Genomic DNA, 21,437 nt, shown 5'->3' with positions numbered 1-21,437 from the left:
TTTTGGATCCATTTAAAAAGTCACCTTTTATAAGAGGTCTTCTGAGACTTTTTCGCAGTGACTCAAACATTCTCATTTTCATGCTCCCACAGCTCTGAATACGTTCTTCTGTTACAGCCTTTATTACACTGTCTTTTAGTTAATTGCTTACATGGGCTAGGATCCTATACTGAGTTCCTTTCATAAATATCTTCATATCCATAACACCTTGTACATGGTCAGGCAGAGAGAAGTATTTTAGAAAATGTTGGTTGGATGCTTTATTAAACTTAAAATTTTATCTTTCTTAGGGGTATGCACATTTAAAAAATACAACAAAATGAAACTAATTTTGGAATTTTGTCAAGCAATCAGCTATGTATGAAAGCCACTTAAGGAAAGAGGAGGCCTTCCTGGAGCCCTTTGACTCAATTATTCTGTTTATTCATGAACCTACACACGTTAAATCCTTTTCCCACAACTAATATTCTTGGAATCAGATTTGATTTTGGGGGAAGGGCGGCAATAGGGTGTCATCTATATGGTATAATTTTAAGAGAACCAAAAAATTTTCCTCTTTCTAACTATTTGTGTCTAGAATTCTTCGTGTAGTAAACCACTGCCTTGTTTGAGTTTTGCAATCATGCCATAGACTCATCTTTAAAAATCCTTTTATGTAGGGAAAGATATCAATTTATGAAATAGATAATTTCTCTTTGTGATAGAAGAAATCTGGTCAGGTGAGACCATGCATATCTGGAGAGTGGTACAGGCAGCAGAAAGGGTAGAACAGGGTTAGCAGGGATGACAAATGGGGAAACCAAAGACCAGTGATGAGTAATTGGCACTTTTGTAAAAATTTAATCTTTTCTTGATATGCTATTTTTATATTGTATTTTCCTAATCTGCCAAAATAAGAAACAAATAGTGCTCTAAATATCTCCTTAAGTGTTTATTCAGTAGACTATTATGTGGCTCAGATTTTGAAAAAGGGCTTTGAAAAGCATATGAAGGCCATTAAATATGAGAACAAATTTACAGACACATGAAAACATCCCAATATTTTCTGTTTCTTACTTAACTATTCAAACCACAAATGAAAAAGGTATTTTTTTTTTCTGATTTTTACTCTTATTACCACCAAATGTTAAGGACTTAACATTTAAGGATAATAGCTTTAATGCAAATAATCTGTTTTGGTTTGCTTTTTATAGGTTGATGGCAGTTTAAGTATCTTGGACCATAAGTATTTCCATTTGGCATGATGCTGCTCTATACTTATAAAAGAATTTGCTTTTGTAAATAGACTGCTGTCTCTCACCAGCAATATATAGAGACTATAAATATAGTTAAAAGGATGGTGATGCTGAAAAGTGAAAAGTGAAAGTTGCTTAGTTGTGTCCTACTCTTTGCGATCCCAAGGACTGTAGTCCATGGGATTCTCCAGGCCAGAATACTGGAATGGATAGCCTTTCCCTTCTCCTGGGGATCTTCCCAACCCAAGGACTGAACCCAGGTCTCCTGCATTGCAGGCAAATTCTTTACTACTTGAGCCACAAGTGAAGCTACAACAAAAATTAATACTTATGAACTTTTTTCTTTACCTGTGCTTGTAATATGTAATCATGGTGGGCTACAATCCATGGGGTCACAAAGAATCAGACACAACAAAACACACAGCATGTGTTCCATACATATGGTATGATTAAATAATCCTTGACTTCTATGAAAAATACATCTATATATTTGCACTGAAGAGTTTATCAACATAATGAGCTATCACGTGACACCTGCTAGGATGGCTAATACAATAACAAAAAAGATAATACGTGTTGGTGAGGTTGTTTAGAAATTGGAACCTTTGTGCACTACTAGTTCAGTTCAGTTCAGTCGCTCAGTCATGTCAGATTCTTTGCAAGCCCATGAATCACAGCACGCCAGCCCTCCCTGTCCATCACCAACTCCCGGAGTTCACTCAGACTCATGTCCATCGAGTCAGTGATGCCATCCAGCCATCTCATCCTCTGTCGTCCCCTTCTCCTCCTGCCCCCAATCCCTCCCAGCATCAGAGTCTTTTCCAATGAGTCAGCTCTTCGCATGAGGTGGCCAAAATACTGGAGTTTTAGCTTTAGTATCATTCCTTCCAAAGAAATCCCAGGGTTGATCTCCTTCAGAATGGACTGGTTGGATCTCCTTGCAGTCCAAGGGACTCTCAAGAGTCTTCTCCAACACCACAGTTCAAAAGCATCAATTCTTTGGCGCTCAGCCTTCTTCACAGTCCAACTCTCACATCCATACATGACCACAGGAAAAACCATAGCCTTGACTAGATGGACCTTTGTTGGCAAAGTAATGTCTCTGCTTTTCAACATGCTATCTAGATTGGTCTTAACTTTCCTTCCAAGGAGTAAGCATCTTTTAATTAACGGGAATATAAAATGAGGCAGCCACTATGGAAGATAGTATGGAGGGTTCTCAAAAAAATCACAGGTAGCTTACCATATGACCCAGCAATTCTTCTTCTGGGTATATAGCCAAAATCATGGAAATTGGAATCTGGAAGTGATATTTACACTGCCATATTTGTTGCAACATTATTCACAATCAATAGCCAAGACATAGAAGCAACATAAATGCCCAGATGGATAAAGAAAATGTAGTAAGCAAACTTAAAATGTTTTAAAAGGGTAAATCTCATATTAAATATTCTTACAAAGCACACATACATACACAGACCAAAAGGCAGAAGGACAAAAGAAAACTTTTGAAGGTGATGGATATGGTTACCACCTTAATTGTGATGGTGTCAAAAGTGTTTGCTTATGTTCAAACTCATCGAATCATATACATTAAATATATGCAGTTTTTTGTACATTAATTATGCCCCAATAACATGTGGGGAAAAGAAGAAGATGCTTATATAAAACAGTTTATCTAACAGCGAAACAGTGGGACTAACTATCTGGGTGGAGGATGGAGATTACAAGTAAACCAAGAGATTTTGTTAGTTCCCCTGCCCTCTGATAATACATGAGACTTGAGCTCACTTCCTTAGCAGGTTCTTTACTTTCTCTTTTCTCCTTGGAGTTCAGAGGAGCGCACAGCCCTCACCTGCTGGAGGCAGAAGGCATTAGAGATTGAAGCACAAACTCCAGACTTTGGCTCTTCATAACTACGTAACACTGGGGAGGAAGCCAATCCTAAGATTCTGTGTACTTCTCTGTGAAAGTGGGGTTTAGAAACAACACCTGCCTATCAGATAGAATGTGTGTATGCCAGTGCGCAATCGTGTGTGTCTGGATTGTAGCTCTCCAGGTTCCTCTGTCCCTGGAATATCCCAGGCAAGAATCCTGGAGTGGGTTGCCATTTCCTACTCCATAAGGTTGTGATGAGGGTTTAATCAGATAATACACAAGGCATCACGCTGGTAGACAACAAATGTGTAATAAAATAATAGTTGCCATTATTATTATAGTTAACAATAATATTTCCCCCTCATATTTCCACAAAGGATAGAAAATTAAAAATTCACTGTTCTAGAGGAAAAGTCATGGTGGGTTTAGGCGAAGAGCCTCTGTCTTTTTTCTGTTCACTGCTACCTGTAGATGAAAGACTAGATAACTTTATGTTAGGAACATTTAATTCCTAGTGTGTCCAGCCAAACTCCTTACCTTTTAGAGCCTGCTTGTCCACAGGTTATAAAATTCTGGTATTTTTCTCTACCATGTCTGCCTCTGGATTGCTGTTGTCCAGCTGTGCCAATGTCTAATATAAGATGAAGTCTAAGCAATATCATTTAACTGCAGATCTTGAGGCACATTGTGCAATCAGATTTATCAGTACTAAGTGTGGTGATTTTATGTCCACCTGTCTGACTTTTCTCTTTCTGTTTTGAAGTTGAACACAGAAAGTGAAAGAGTTATTTAGTTGCCCCTTAGCCGTAGCCCCCCTCCTCAAAGCTTTCACTCTCTAAATTGTTGCTGTGTCTTCAGTGCCATTGACTGCAGTTATCATTGTGGAATTTCTTTACATTTTGAGCCATAGGCATTGTTTCTCCATCTGCTGGCTGCCGTCTTGCCAGGCAATAGCTATTGCCCCTGTTGGACAGCTTTCACAAATGCTTTTGGCCCTGGTCCCATCACAGCTGCAGGCTGATGTGCGGGACGGTGCTGCCTTAGACACTTGCTCAGTGTTTGCTGCTGCCCCTTCCACTATTGCCATCACAGAGATTTGGGCATGGCCAGCCTCAGGAAGGCACATTCCATACATTTTAAGAAACAGTATCTCTTAGTCTCAGGCAGCATGAATTGGCCTTGGGAGTTCTCTTGTGCAAACAAAGTAAGGCACTTCCCCAAATATTTGGGATACTATATAGCTAATCTACCCACACTGTGAGAACGGTTGTTTGTTTCTCCATATCCATGAAGATTTCCTCCTGATCGAATATACAGAGTTCCTCCTTAGAAGCACTCCCATTATTGTGTATCAACTCTCAATCCTTCTCTTTTACGGTTGTTTTCCTCTATAGTGAGAGAAACTGTCTTCTCAAGGTTTGGTCAACAGCTGCTGAAATGAATGCCCAGTCAGAAATTGTGTGGCTGGAAGCAAAAGCATATTGTCAGTCATGCAGGAATTTCTTGGCCTATGTTTTAGACAAACAGCTGCTGCATTTTCAGTTTTGAACTTGGCAGACCTTATTTTAAATATGCATTGCCAAAAATTATGGCTCATTTACTGTATTTTCCTTCTCCCAATTGGAAAACAAAAAAGGGGCAAATAGAGATCTAAAATGGGGTCAATATGAAATCAAACCTCTAACAAATAATTCTATTTACTTATCAGTATCAGCTCTTTTGGGGGTATTCATGTGGCTCATTCCATTTGTGTGTGTGTGTGTGTGTGTGTGTGTTCAGTCGAGTCCTACTTTTGTGACCCCATGGACTATAGCCTGCCAGGCTCCTCTGTCCATGGAATTCTCCAGGCAAGAATACTGTAGTGGGTAGCCATTTCCTTCTCCAGGGAATCTTCTCAATCCAGGGATCGGATCTGAGTCTCCTGCACTGCAGGTGGATTCTTTACTGTCTGAGCCACTAGGGAAGATATACAAATGTTTGTATATGTATATTTATGTAGCACATCAGTCATAGGTTTTTACAGAGTAGACAACCACTAAACTAATGTTTTATGATGGTTTACTAATGCTTAGCAAGATTAAAGTCTAGTAAAGCATATGATCTCTTACAAGCTTGGAATAGTATTTATCTCCTTTACTAAATTTCTTATATCAGGTATTACTGTTACAATTATTACCCACTAATTGATTTGCATGTCTTATTTAAAAATAGGGATTCCCTGGTAGCTCAGATGGTAAAGAGTCTGCCTGCAATGAGGGAGACCTAGGTTCAAACCCTGGGTTGGGAAGATCCCCTGGAGAAGGAAATGGCAACCCACTCCAGTATTCTTGCCTGCAAAATCCCATGAATGGAGGAGCCTGGCAGGCTACATTCCATAGGATCACAGAGTCGGACACAACAGAGTGACTTCACTTTTTAAAAATAAGAGAGATAATTTTTGGTATTTGGGACTCACAAATCCTCATCATTTTTATTGTCTTTCATTTTTGATAACTGTAGCTGATATGGATGTGGTTCTGATGGCTCACATTACTGAACCTCTTTCTGTACCTCAGCCTCTCCCTTCCAGTGCATTTTCCATATTACCATTGGTGATACAGATCAAAGTGTAAATCTGACTATATCATACTCTCCTGTATTCAAACTCTTGCTGGTCCCCTATTTCCTATGGAATAAATCTCCTACTCTTTATCTTAACATAAAGGGAGCATCATTCACTATCCAATGTGAAACTAGCCTTTTACCCTAGAGCTGGTAACTCCAGTTCAAATTAAATACTCTTTTGGAACACGCCATATACTTCCATGCCTCTGAGAATTTCTTCTTGATATTCAATTAAGATCTTAACTTCTAGATTCCTCTGTCTCCCTTGTCTGCCTGGAAAAATTCATACCTGTCCTTCAGGGCTTCCCTGGTGGCTCAGATGGTAAAGAATCTGCCTGAAATGCAGGGGACCCAGGTTCCATTTCTGGGTTGGGAAGATCCCTAGAAGAAAGAAGTGGCTACTCACTCCAATATTCTTGCCTGAATAATTCCATGGACAGAGGAGCCTGGCAGGTTACAGTCCATGGAGTCACACAGAGTATGACTGAGTGTCACAAAGGACACCACTGAGTGACTAACACTCACTTTTTCCCCTTCACTTTAGGACTGAACAAAAGCAATACCTTTTATGAAAGCTCAAGTTAATTGTACAATATTTCTTCATTTCATCTTTTGTCTAAATAACTAATTATGAGGTCTATAAGTATGGGGATAATACTTCATTCATTAAGTTTTTTTCCCAAGATTTATGCCCACTGTATTGAAGCTAGAGGAAGGAAAGAAAAACATATGTCTATCTCCTTATAGAACTGCCTAATCAGTGGCCACAGTACTGGAAAAGGTCAGTTTTCATTCCAATCCCAAAGAAAGGCAATGCCAAAGAATGCTCAAATTACCACACAATTGCACTCATCTTACATGCTAGTAAAGTAATGTTCAAAATTTTCTAAGCCACGCTTCAATAGTATGTGAACCGTGAACTTCCAGATGTTCAAGCTGGATTTAGAAAAGGCAGAGGAACCAGAGATCAAATTGCCAACATCTGTTGGATCATTGAAAAAGCAAGAGTTCCAGAAAAAATGTCTATTTCTGCCTTATTGAATATGCCAGAGCCTTTGACTATGTGGATCACCACAAACTGTGGAAAATTCTTAAGAAGATGGGAATACCAGACCACCTGAACTGCCTCCTGAGAAATATGTATGCGGGTCAGGAAGCAACAGTTAGAACTGGACATGGAACAACAGACTGGTTCCAAATCAGGAAAGGAATATGTCAAGGCTGTATATTGTTACCCTGCTTATTTAACTTATATGCAGAGTACATCATGAGAAACGCTGGACTGGATGAAGCACAAGCTGGAATCAAGATTGCCGGGAGAAATATCAATAACCTCAGATATGTAGATGATACCACCCTTATGGCAGAAAGCGAAGAAAAAGTAAAGAGCCTCTTGATGAAAGTGAAAGAGGAGAGTGAAAACGTTGGCTTAAAGTTCAACATTCAGAAAACTAAGATCATGGCATCTGGTCTCATTACTCCATGGCAAATAGATGGGGAAACAGTGGAAACAGTGGCAGATTTTATTTTGGGGGGCTCCAAAATCACTGCAGATGGTGACTGCAGCCATGAAATTAAAACTTGTTTGTTCCTTGGAAGAAAAGTTACGACCAACCTAGACAGCATATCAAAAAACAGAGACATTACTTTACCAACAAAAGTCCATCTGGTCAGATCTATGGTTTTTCCAGTAGTCATGTATGGATATGAGAGTTGTACTATAAAGAAAGTTGAGCCCTGAAGAACTGATGCTTTTGAAGTGTGGTGTTGGAGAAGACTCTTAAGAGTCCCATGGACTGCAAGGAGATCCAACCAGTCCATCCTAAAGCAAATCAGTACTCAATATTCATTGGAAGTATTGATGCTGAAGCTGAAACTCCAATACTTTGGCCACCTAATGTGAAGAACTGACTCATTTGAAGAAACCCTGATGTTGGTAACGATTGAAGGCAGGAGGGGCAGGGGATGACAGAGGATGAGATGGTTGGATGGCATCACCAACTCAATGGATTTGAACTTGAGTAAACTCCGGGAGTTGGTGATGGACAGGGAGCCCTGGCATGCTGCAGTCCAGTTCGGTTCAGTTCAATTCAGTCGATCAGTTGTGTCTGACTCTTTGAGATCCCATGAACCACAGCATGCCAGGCCTCCCTGTCCATCACCAGCTCCCAGAGTTTACTCAGATTCACGTCCATCAAGTCAGTGATGCCATCCAGCCATCTCATCTTCTGTCATCCCCTTCTCCTCCCGCCCCCAATCCCTCCCAGCATCAGAGTCTTTTCCAATGAGTCAACTCATCACATGAGGTGGCCAAAATACTGGAGTTTCAGCTTTAGCATCATCCCCTCCAAAGAAATCCCAGGGCTGATCTTCAGAATGGACTGGTTGGATCTCCTTGCAGTCCAAGGGACTCTCAAGAGTCTTCTCCAACACCACAGTTCAAAAGCATCAATTCTTCGGTGCTCAGGTTTCTTCACAGTCCAACTTTCACATCCGTACATGACCACTGGAAAAACCATAGCTTTGACTAGATGGACCTTTGTTGGCAAAGTAATGTCTCTGCTTTTCAATATGCTGTCTAGGTTGGTCATAACTTTTCTTCCAAAGATCTGCAGTCCATGGGGTTGCAAAGAGTTGGACACAACCAAGCAACTTAACTGAACTGAGAAGACATTGTTTCCTCCTTCTCTTTGTCATCGTAACAGGTCTAAATTATTGCCTAAGGGCCTAGCCTGTGTGGTGTTGGTGACTTCAACAGGCCCTGCTGCTGAGGTACTGAGACCTAAGTGGCTTCCTCAGATATTGTTAGCCTTTGAGAGATGCTATGTCATCTTCTGACTGATGATGTCCTGCTCATGCTCTTTCCTCTGAGGCTAAGCTCTGTCCTGCTGAAACTGGTCTGTGATTAGCCTGGAGGTTCCAATCTCATCTTGTCTATTGGGTCTTAACCATGCGGACTGAATGCATTGTCTGTCTTTACTTAAGAGCTGGAACTCCATGCAGCTTCCTCACTTCCTTTCACATTGACTGATTTCCTAGATCCTTTCTCCTCAGTACAGATAAATTCAATCTACTCTCCTAACAATTCTATACAGTATGTACTATTATTAACCCATTTTTACAGAAGACGAAACCATGGAAAAGTGACAAAGTCAAAACACCCAGGTAGATGCCAGATTTGTGGTACCAGACACCATGCTCCTAACTAGTATATATTTCAGTCTTTTATATTAAACTAAGTGCTTAAACTAAACCTCGATTATTCACAGAGATCTGCTGTCAAGCTTACTGTGTATGTTGTTAGTGCTGCAAGTATGAATGTTTATCTTTTGTGGTCTGTCATCATAACTAGCTTTTGCCTTTTAAATAAACCATCAAATTAACACATTAAAGCAACATCTTTGATTCTCATTGAACATTTGAATTATGTACAGCAATATGTGTTTTAACCACTTATTTTAGTCATGTCCTCACCCTGCAGATTAAAATGAAAGTAAGTGAAATAAAAAAGTGTAGCCCCCCCCCCCCCCCCACCACCAAAAAACAGGAGCATGAAATCACTCTACTTGTTTTAGATAGATTATGGTTGTTAGCACCTAAATGGAGAGATGTTTCTGTAAAATTTTATTTATCTGTTCGTTTTGTGAAGCCTGTCCCTATAAATTTTTTTTTCTATTTAAAGTTTGTTAGGTTACAGCATCAGTTGGCACTAGAATATTTCTTTTTTTTTTTTTTTTCATTTATGTCTGGATACTGATTTTTCAGACTAATTGGCTTTCCTGGGAACTGTGACTCTGGCTACCACATGAAGATTGAACACTTTCCTTTCTCTATTTCTGGAGGAGATTTTAGTGCATTCATGGAGACAGAGCCAAGGACCAGACTTTTGACCTAACTGGCTTTGATCCTGTGAATGAATGTTTTCTTAGCATTGGAAAGCTGGTGGCAAGATGCTAGAACCACAGATGAGCTGTGGGGAAATGCATTCAATGAAGAAAACAGAATCTCTAAGAAGCCCCAACACATGACAGATAATCTTAGCTTCTGTTGTGACTTATAAACCCAAATATGGCACTTCTTTGGATTCTCTGGCATCTTTGCAACTGATGACTTTGCTTGAATGAATATGTGGCAGTGGATTCATTGACTGTATAAAAACAAACTGCTTATTCCTTGTCTCAGTGCTGAAAGGTCATCTGGCTTGTATGTCAGTTGAGACCACAGGGATGTCAGCCAGTATCCTGTGGTGCATCCAGTCTAGTCACTGTGCCTTGTCAGTGAGTCATGCAGTTCCATTCAGCAGAGGTAGAAGTTATTTTCACTTTAATTTTTGTATTTTTCAAACTTTCAAGGATGCAGCCAAATTGTATTGGCTTGTAAGAAACACATCTGGTATGCCTTGGGATGGACACCAGATATTTCTACTCTTAAGTTTTTATATAATTGTGTAAGTTTCAGCATTTTAGAATAACTGTGCACTGATAACAGTGACTTCTCAAAAGTATTAGGGAGCCTGTTTTGTTTAGATGCTATCCAGTACTACAGATGACATAATGACTATAAGAAAAGTTAAAGTTTTGATTCATGGTTACACAGCTAAACTCTGGTAGATTTCTGATAGTATTTTGGCCTTCTGTGATAGTGTTTTTGATATCCTTGACCTTTTGTCAGGTACTCTTTCCTTTATACTATGCTTTTAAAGGATGTTTATTGCATTTTAAAATTAAATTATATTGGATATAAGATAGGCTACAAGGACGTATTTGAATCTTCTTAAATCAGTGGCAATTAACTGTTCTTAGCAAATCTGGAAAAATCAGCAGTGGCCACAGGACTGGAAAAGGTCAGTTTTCATTCCAATCCCAAAGAAAGGCAATGCAAAAGAATGCTCAAAGTACGGAACAAATGCACTCATCTTACATGCTAGTAAAGTAATGCTCAAAAGTCTCCAACCCAGTCTTCAACAGTACGTGAACCATGAACTTCCAGATGTTCAAGCTGGATTTAGAAAAGGCAGAGGAACCAGATATCAAATTGCCAACATCTGTTGGAACATCGAAAAAGCAAGAGAGTTCCAGAAAAATATCTATTTCTGCTTTAGTTTGGCTGTGCCAAAGCCTTTGACTGTGTGGATCACTATAAACTGTGGAAAATTCTGAAAGAGATGAGAATACCAGACCACCTGACCTGCCTCCTAAGAAATCTGTATGCAGGTCAAGAAGCAGTTAGAACTGGACATGGAACAACAGACTGGTTCCAAATTGGGAAAGGATTACATCAAGGCTGTATATTGTCACCCTGCTTATTTAACTTACATGCAGAGTACATCATGAGAAATGCTGGACTGGATGAAGCACAAGCCGGAATCAAGATTGCCAGGAGAAATATTGATAACCTCAGATATGCAGATGACACCACCCTTATGGCAGAAAGCGAAGTAGAACTAAAGAGCCTTTTGGTGAAAATGAAAGAGGAGACTGAAATAGTTGGCTAAAACTCAACATTCAGAAAACTAAGATCATGGCATCTGGTCCCATCACTTCATGGAAAATAGATGAAAATAGTGGAAACAGTGGCTGACTTTATTTTTTTGGCTCCAACATCACTGCAGATGGTGACTGCAGCCGTGAAATTCAAAGCCATGAATTCAAAACTTGCTCCTTGGAAGAAAAGTTATGACCAACCTAGATGGCATATTAAAAAGCAGAGACATTACTTTGCCAACAAAGGTCCATCTAGTCAAAGATATGGCTTTTCCAGTAGTCATGTATGGATGTGAGTGTTGGACTATAAAGAAAGCTGAGCCCCGAAGAATTGATGCTTTTGAACTGTGGTGTTGGAGAAGACTCTTGAGAATCCCTTGGGCTGCAAGGAGATCCAACCAGTCCATTCTAAAGGAAATCAGTCCTGAGCATTCATTGGAAGGACTGATGCTGAAGCTGAAACTCCAATACTTTGGCCACCTGATGCGAAGAACTGACTCTTTGGAAAAGACCCTGATGCTGGGAAAGATTGAAGGCGGGAGGAGAAGGAAACAACAGAGGATGGGATGGTTGGATGGCATCACTGACTCAATGGACATGAGTTTGAGTAAACTCTGGGAGTTGGTGATGGACAGGAAGGCTTGGCATGCTGCAGTCCATGAGGTTTCAAGGAGTCAGACATGAGTGAGCGACTGAACTGAATTGAACTTTTCTTTAATATTCATTATCCTTTTCCTATCTAATAATAGTATTTCTATTTTTAACTTGACACATGTTCGCTCAGCATAAAGACTGTCTCAGCCTCCCTTTCAGTTTTAGGTAACTGTGACTAAGTTGTCTCCAGTGGGGTTAGGAGAAGAAATGATGTGTACAACTGCCTGGCCCACACCTTTATAGGAAAGGTATAACCTTACATTTTTCTTTTTCTAGTCATGAGAGTAGTGATGCAGTCATACTCCATTTTGGACCACATTTATAAGGGGAAAATCCTTAAGACAGAAAAGAAGTTAGGAACTTGGATCGCTGATACTAAGAACTGACTTACCATCCCTGGTTTGCTTATGCCTAGACTTTTATATGAGAAAGAGTTACATATTTGCTTTGCTGTAATCACTGATACTTAGGTCTCAGTTATAGCAAATTAACATATAGTGCAATTTAATAATTTGCAAATTTAATGCCACATGTTAATATTTTATAACCACCAAATTTAAATGCAATATGTGGAGAGTATGCTGTGTAAATGTCTAGCAGTCTTGGAATTAAACTGCTGTATCACATGTTACAGGAGATGGCTTTTGATTTCACTCAGACTTCTTACAATAACACTCACAGTGTGATCCCTGATCTTTTGCATTCTCTGCTGCTCTCTCCTCTCAGTGGGCTCCAGCCATACTTACCACTTTGCTGTTCCGAAGCATTTCAGGCATTTCATGTTCCTTCCTCAGGGTACATGTTGTTTTGTTGTTGCTATTAGCTTAGTATTCTTTTAATCTCCCTTCTGCAGATCTCTTTGCCTAGTAATCTGTATATATCTCTGTTTCCACAATTTTAGAATTTTGCTCAATTTTGACTTTTTCATGAAATCCTTCCCTGACTATTTCAATAAAGTTTCTTCTCAGTTGCTTGATATTTGCACTCTGTTTGCACACTTACTTTTTCTTCATTTATTTATTTCCATTTTTTTCTTCTCCTTGCTGCAATACTAGCTCTATGAGAGCAGGGACTTTACCTATTTAGTCCATTGCTGTGTTTCCAGCATACTATCTGGCATCTAGAAATCACTGGATAGATACTTGTTGAATGCGTATATGAATCAACCACTAAGTATGTAGACAGATAAAATTGATGTTACATCTATTTCAGGGTGATAATATTGTCCTGACAACTCATGTTGTTTTCTGAAATATCTATAGTAGAAATATGTTGGCTCTCCTACAAATGCGTTATCTTTCAGTGGCTCTATGAATGATGAAAATTCCATAGACTGATAGGAAAAGCTCATTCATTCACATATCTTATTAAATTTCCTTAACAGATTACCAACCTCTGTTGTTATTTAGTTGCCAAATTGTGTCAGACACTTTTGAGACCCCATGGACTGTATTCCACCGGGCTTCTCTGTTCATGGGATTTCCCAGGCAAGAGTGCTAGAATAGGTTGCCATTTCCTTCTCCAGTGGATCTTTCCTACCCAGGGATAGACCCTGCATCTCCTGCAAATAGCAGGCAGATTCTTTATCACTGAGTCACCAGGGAAGCCAGTATTAAACTCTAATCTTGAAATAACTGGAAAAAAAAATCCTAAAATTGTAAGTCTTTTAGGGAACAGTTTATTATATGTACTCTATAATACAGTTACATGTTTTAATATATTTCCTAGCTTTATTTTCCAAAGTATGAAATCTTTGCTAAATCAACCTTGAATATGAAAGTAACTGCTGAATAATCCTTTCTTGTAATGCCACTAACCAAAGGCTTAACATTATAGTGGGAATGGATTTATTATACTATATTTGAGTTTCAAAAGAGTCACATTATTCTACTTTTAAAAGTCAAATGAAGCCAGCTCTGAGTCCTGAGTCCTGTGGTTAGAATAAAATTTAGTATCAGGCTTTTAAGATGCCTTTCTCCAATCAAGAACTCTGGGCTTACATAGATCTAGCAAGATAGGAGTAGGGCTCATTTATAGGCCATGGGAGTTGCAATCCTGAGCAACTCAGTTGCTCAGCTGCTCTGCAGGAGTTAGTGCTTTCCCTCATAGCCATGCTCCCTGCTAACAGAGGCCCAACTGTGCCCCTTTGACCTCTGCTTTCAAATCATGGGGTTAACTTTCCCACTTCATCAACACTGATTACCTTTTCCCTTGTGAACATGTATCCACCCTTAGGGGAAACTCCCCAAATCTTGTTCTCTCTCTTATATATAGGAAACTACTTAATTTTTCCAGTATACTCTATAAACTGTGTTAGCCTTTAAATGCCATCCTAGCACTACTTATAGTCTTCAAAAATAATTAAGACAGATGTTTAAGGGGTTTAATAAGACTTTTAAGGAGACATTTTGGTGTCAGAAAAACATTGTGAAGGACTTTGAAATGGTTGAACAAGATTACTAATTGTTTTGCTTAGTGGAGCCCTCTTGGTCATCTTTACCTTTTGTTTCCTTTGAACTGTTTTACATAGCTACTTTCAGAAAACTGATAATACACATACTTTTTGTCCCCAGAAATGCAAGTGAGATGTTTCAGGTTGAATTTAACTGATTATTGCCCTATAGATATTTGACCAGTTTTGCATCTATCTGTAAATTCAGAATTCCCCATTGCCTGCATGTGACAGTTTTGAGAATTCAAACATCATTGGTTCCCTCATTTGTGAAGGATTTAAATATAACATTGACATGCATTAGTTTTTTATTTGTACGAGAGCCATGATTTTATCTTTTAAAAAACCCTTTTACCATAGAGGCACAAAGGTCATCTCTCTTTCTTATGGTGGGATCATGGGAAGGAAATGCATGAATATTATTGTTTCTTAGAACATGTAGTGTAGACTAAAACAAACAGAGCAAAAAACATGAACTATAAAGAAGGACAGAAGTTAGTCAGATTTTTATCTTTAACTCACTATTATGCAGTCCTTTAAAGTCTGCCAACTAAAGAATGTCTCTCACCGTCTGGCTCTGCAAGGACTGAGTCCTTAGCCACTGTAGCCACTAACCACCAACACATCCTGAGAGAAATTCAGGGTGGAGATCAGGAATGACATTCTCTGTGCTCTGGTAAAACCTGGCAGAACCAGACTTTCAGATAGATATTTTCAGGAGAAAAATTTTATTAACCTGAATTCTTCTATCTTCCCACACTTAGAAAAGTTCTAAAACCGTTAACTAAGATATCTGTTCCTTGCGACTAGCAGCAGCCTTCTACTGATAAGTATGCTTGGTTGCATGTATCCCTTTTGCCAAAATCATATATGTACTGCGTTTTCCCCTTACCTCTTTAGAACAGTTTCTCAGAGCTCTCTGGGAGGCTGTCTCCCAGGTGATAGTCCTCAGTAAGAGATTGAATAAACTCTACTCACAGATTTTACACTGTGTGTGTGTGCGTGTGTGTGTGTGTGTGCGTGTGTGTGCGTGTGTGTGCGTGTGTGTGTTTTCAGTCAACATGTCAGAATTCTGAGCTTTAAGAATGCTCATAAAGACAATTGGATTAAGGTATTTTATGAAAAGAACATTTATGTCTTGCTGATCCTTTGCCACATACTAAGAAAAGTTTAGACTCTATCTACATGTGGAAGATAAAGACTAGCAATGTTGAATAAAACCCTACAAAAATCTATAGTTAATTTGAGTTACATTAAGGTGGAACATGTGGAATTTCATTCCAAGTCGGTGCTAAATTTTACATTTGTATATAAAAGTTAACATATTTCAGTTCAGTTCAGTTCAGTTGCTCAGTTGTGTCTGACTCTTTGAGACCCCATGAGTTGCAGCATGCCAGGCCTCCCTGTCCACCAGCTCCCGGAGTTCACTCAGACTCGTGTCCATCGAGTCAGTGATGCCATCCAGCCATCTCATCCTCGGTCGTCCCCTTCTCCTCCTGCCCATAATCCCTCCCAGCATCTGGGTCTTTTCCAGTGAGTCAGCTCTTCACATCAGGTGGCCAAAGAGTTGGAGTTTCAGCTTCGGCATCAGTCCTTCCAATGAACACCCAGGACTGATCTTCTTAAGGATGGACTGGTTGGATCTCCTTGCAGTCCAAGGGACTCTCAAGAGTCTTCTCCAACACCACAATTCAAAAGCATCAATTCTTCAGTGCTCAGCTTTCTTCACAGTCCAACTCTCGCATCCATACATGACCACAGGAAAAACCATAGCCTTGACTAGATGGACTTTTGTTGGTAAAGTAATATCTCTGCTTTTGAATATGCTATCTAGGTTGGTCATAACTTTCCTTCCAAGGAGTAAGCATCTTTTAATTTCATGGCTGCAGTCACCATCTACAGTGATTTTGGAGCCCAAAAAATAAAGTCTGACACTGTTTCCACTGTTTCCCCACCTATTTGCCCTGAAATGATGGGACCAGATGCCATGATCTTAGTTTTCTGAATGTTGAGCTTTAAGCCAACATTTTCACTCTCTTCTTTCACTTTCAACAAGAGGCTTTTTAGTTCCTCTTCACTTTCTGCCATAAGAGTGGTGTCATCTGCATATCTGAGTTTATTGATATTTCTCCTGGCAATCTTGATTCCAGCTTGTGCTTCTCCCAGCGCAGCGTTTCTCATGATGTATATTTAAAACATTTTTTAAAAGAAAATTCTTAAATATATTAATGTAAAAATGGCTTTAGCTCCAAGGAACTCTTTAAATGTTGTTAAAGGCAGTTGGTGAAGGGAAAAGGAGAGTGCAGTGACCTCACCTTCCCTTGGTTGATGGCAAAGGACCTGTGTGGAACATTATCTCATTGTTGCTAATCAGAAGATTCCAGACTGATAGGTTAAGTCTATGTTCCTGGAGGTGGTTGTAATTGCAGATATTAGGTATTAAACCTTAGTCTGGTGATGTGTGCTTAGCACAGGACTACATTTTGGGATTATTATCTCTTTTTAAACATCACCATTAGGAATAGAATGGTGACTAGTATCCTAAGTAATCTCTCTTTAGTAATATGCTTGTATGAATAATGTCATATGTCATCCTGATCTGCTCATGAAATATTTCCAAAACTGAATGTTAATTGGTTTAATTTTAGTGGAAAGTAGAATTAAGGAATTATACATTTTTTCTAACTTTTCTTAAAATTTTATTCTTTCTGTGTTAATGTTTATGCAGCCATGAACAACTAATACAACAATGTTTTTGCTGAGTATAAATATGACTGCAAATTCCCTTAGAGTTTTTGCCATCATTTTATATAAAATCAGAATTGAATTGAAATATCTTTTATAAATAACAAATATACTTTTATATCTATATGCATAGATATACACAGTAGAAAAACAAATAAAATTAATATAGAGCACACAGAGGTATATATGGTAAAAATTTATTTACAAGGTATACCCGTCCTTGATTTGTGTCAATGTATGGCAAAACCAATACAGTATTGTAAAGCAAAATAAAGTAAAAATTAAAATTAAAAAAAATAAATAAAGTAAACAAAAATTAATGATGTTATATAGGGAGAATTTGTCTAAAGATAAACATTTACTTATCTACTTGTTTTTCCAAAAGAAACTAAAACATATTCTCTTGACCATGTGTCTTTCTTTTTTTTTTTAGGAGTGATTTTCTAAATAGAATTCACTGATATATTAAACATACAGGACAACATATTCTTTACTTACACCAAAAAGTTTGTTTGGAGATCACAAAGATCAGAGAAACATAAGTACATGGTACTAAAATTAAGTATATTTGTTCATCAAAAGTATTTCTTTTTTTAATTTAGTTTTTCTTATCGAAGGATAGTTGCTTCACAGAGTTTTGTTGTTGTCTGTCAAACCTCAACATGAATCAGCTATAGGTATACATATATCCCCTCTCCTTTGAATCTTCCTCTCCTCTCCCTCCCCATCCCACCCCTCTAGGTTGATTCAGACCCCCTGTTTGAGTTTCCTGAGCCATACAGCAAATTCCTGTTAGCTATCTATTTGACATATGGCAGTGTAAGTTTCTAGGTTACTCTTTCCATGCATCTCACCCTCTCCTCCCCTTTCCCCATGTCCATAAGTCTATTCCCTATACCTGTTTCTCTGTTGCTGCCCTGTAGATAAGTTCTTCAGTACCATTTATCTAGATTGTGTATATGTGTGTTAGAATATGCTATTGTTCTCTTTCTGACCCACTTCACTCTGTATAATAGGTTCTGGGTTCATCCATGTCATCAGAACTGACTCAAGTGTGTTCCTTTTTATGGCTGACTAATATTCCCTTGTGTATATGCACCACAACTTCATCCATTCATCTGTCAGTGGACATCTAGGTTGCTAGCTATTGTTGCTAGCCATGTTCTAGCTATTGTAAATAGTGCTGAAATGAACAATGGGATACATGTGTCTTTTTCAGTTTTGGTTTCCTTGGGGTATATGCCTAGGAGTGAGACTGTTGGGTCATATGGTGGTTTTATTCCTGTTTTTTTTTTTTTAAAGAATCCATGCCATCTTCCATAGTGGCTGGATCAATTTACATTGCCACCAACAGTGCAAGAATATTCCCTTTTCTCCACACCCTCTCCAGCATTTATTATTTGTAGACTTCTTGATAATGGCCATTCTGTCTGGTGTGAGGTGATATCTAATTGTGGTTTTGACTTGCTTTTCTCTAATAATGAGTGATGTTGAGCATCTTTCCCTGTGTTTGTATGTCTTCTTTGGAGAAATGTCTGTTTAGGTCTTTTTTCTACTTTTTGATTGGGTTGTTGTTTTTCTAGCACTGAGTTGTATGAGCTGGTTGTATATTTTGGCTATTAATGCTTTGTCAGTTGTTTCATTTGCTGTTATTTTTCTCCCATTCTAAGGGTTATCTTTTCACCTTGCTTATAGTTTCTTTTGCTGTGTAAAAGCTTTCATGTTTCATCAGGTCCCACTTGTTTACTTCTGTTTTTATTCCCATTACTCTAGGAGATGGGTCATAGAGGATCTTGCTTTGATTTATGTCATCAAGTGTTCTGCCTATGTTTTCCTCTAAGAGTTTACTTTCTGGTCTTACATTTAGGTCTTTAGTCCATTTTGAGTTTATCTTTGTGTATGGTGTTAGGAAGTGTTCTAATTTCATTCTTTTCCATGTAGCTGTCCAGTTTTCCCAGCGCCATTTACTGAAGAGGCTGTCTTTGCCCCATTCTGTATTCTACAATACAATATAGAATTTTTGTATATTTGTCAAAAATAAGGTACCCGTAGGTGCATGGGCTTATTTCTTGGCTGTCTATCTTGTTCCATTGGTCTATATTTCTGTTTTTGTGCCAGTACCATACTGTCTTGATGACTCTAGCTTTGCAGTATAATCTGAAGTCAGGAAGGTTGATTCCTCCAGCTCCATTTTTCTTTCTCAAGACTACTTTGGCTATTCAGGGTCTTTTGTGTTGCCATATGAATTATGAAATCTTTTGTTCTAGTTCTGGGAGAAATGCCATTGGTAATTAGATAGTGATTACATTGAATCTGTGGATTGCATTTGGCAGCATAGTCATTTTCACAATATTGAGTCTTCCTACCCAGGAACATGAAATATCTCTCCATCTGTTTATGTTGTCTTTGATTTCTTTCATTAGTGTCTTATAACTTTCAATGTACAGTTCTTTTGTCTCCTTATGTAAATTTATTCATAGAAATTTAATTCTTTTTGTTGCAATGGTGAATGAGATTGATTCCTTAATTTCTTTCTGATTTTTCATTGTTAGTATAGAGAAATGCAAGTGATTTCTGTGTATTGATTGTGTATCCTGCAACTTGTTAAATTCACTGATTAAGTCTAATAATTGTCTGATAATATTTTTAGGGGTTTCTATGTACAGTATCATGTTATCTGCAAACAGTGAGAACTTTACTTCTTCTTTTCTGATATGGATTCCTTTTATTTCTTTTTCTTCTCTGATTGCTTTAGCTAGGACTTACAGAACTATGTTGAATAATAGCGATGAAAGTGGACACCCTTGTCTTGTTCCTGATCTTAGGGGGAATGCTTTGTTTTTCACCATTGAGAAATAATGTTTGCTGTAGGCTTATCATATATGGCCTTTACTATGTTGAGGTAGATTCCTTCCATGCCCATTTTTTGAAGAGTTTTAATCATAAATGGGTGCTGGATTTTGTCAAAGGCTTTTTCTGTATCTATTGAGATGATCATATGATTTTTATCTTTCAATTTGTTAATATGGTTTATCACACTGATTGATTTGCACATATTGAAGAATCCTTGCATCACTAGAATAAACCCTACTTTATCATGGTATATGAGCTTTTTGATGTGTTGCTGAATTCTGTTTGCTAAGATTTTGTTGAGGATTTTTGCATCTATGTTCATCAGTGATGTTGACCTGTAGTTTTCTTTTTTTGTTGTTGTCGTTGTCTGGTTTTGGTATCAGGGTGATGGTGGCCTTGTAGAATGAGTTTGGAAGTGTTCCTTCCTCTGTAATTTTTTGAAAGAGTTTAGAAGTATAGTTTAGAAGGATGGCTTCCCTGGTGGCTCAGAGGGTAAAGTATCTGCCTACAATACGGGAGACCCGGGTTTGATCCCTGGGTTGGGAAGATCCTCTGGAGAAGGAAGTGGCAACCCACTCCAGTACTCTTGCCTGGAAAATCCCATGGACAGAGGAGCATGGTAGGCTACAGTCCATGGGGTCACAAAGAGTAGGGCACGACTAAGCGACTTCACTTTCACTTTAGAAGGATAGGCATTAGTTCGTCTCTAAATGTTTGATGGAATTCTCCTGTGAAGCCATCTGGTATGGGCTTTTGTTTTGAGGGAGATCTTTTATCACAGCTTCAATTTCAGTGCTTGTAATTGGGTTGTTCATAATTTCTATTTCTTCCTGGTTCAGTCTTGGAAGATTGAGCTTTTCTAAGAATCTGTCCATTTCTTCCAGGTTATCTATTTTATTGCCATATAGTTGCTCATAATAGTCTCTTATAATCCTTTGTATTTCTGCATTATCTGCTGTAACCTCTCCTTTTTCATTTCTAATTTTGTTGATTTGATTCTTCTTTTTCTTTTGATGAGTCTGGCTAAAGATTTGTTGATTTTGTTTATCTTCTCAAAGAACCAGCTTTTAGTTTTATTAATCTTTACTATTGTTTCTTTCATTTCTTTTTCATTTATTTGTGCTTGGATATTTATGATTTCTTTCCTTCCACTATTTTTGTTGTTGTTGTTGTTCATTTTTTGGTTCTTTTAGGTGTAAAGTTAGGTCCTATTCAATGTTTTCCTTGTTTCTCGAGGTAATATTGTACTACTATAAACTTCCCTCTTAGAACTGCTTTTGCTGCATCCTATAGGTTTTGAGATGTTGTGTTTTCAATGTCATTTGTTTCTAGACATTTTTTGATTTCCCTTTTTATTTCTTTAGTTATCTGTTGGTCATTTAGAAACATGTTGTTTAATCTCCATGTGTTTGTGTTTCTTACAGTTTTTTTCTTGTAATTGATATCTAGTATCATAGCATGGTGGTCAGAGAAGATGCTTTATATGAATTCAATTTTCTTAAAGTTACTGAGGTTTGATTTGTGACCCAAGAT

At 38.2% G+C, this 21,437-nt stretch overlaps 1 long non-coding RNA gene across 9 annotated transcripts in view; it reads left to right on the top strand.

Annotated features, from left to right (window-relative positions):
* Window positions 1-21,437, top strand: part of LOC138419530 (uncharacterized) — a 639,926-nt gene that overhangs the window by 309,128 nt on the left and 309,361 nt on the right. The gene's annotated exons all lie outside the window — the stretch shown is intronic.

Source organism: Ovis canadensis, chromosome 1 (genome assembly GCF_042477335.2).
Source record: "Ovis canadensis isolate MfBH-ARS-UI-01 breed Bighorn chromosome 1, ARS-UI_OviCan_v2, whole genome shotgun sequence".
NCBI lineage: Eukaryota > Metazoa > Chordata > Mammalia > Artiodactyla > Bovidae > Ovis > Ovis canadensis.
This window is presented reverse-complemented; position numbering and strand designations above follow the sequence as displayed.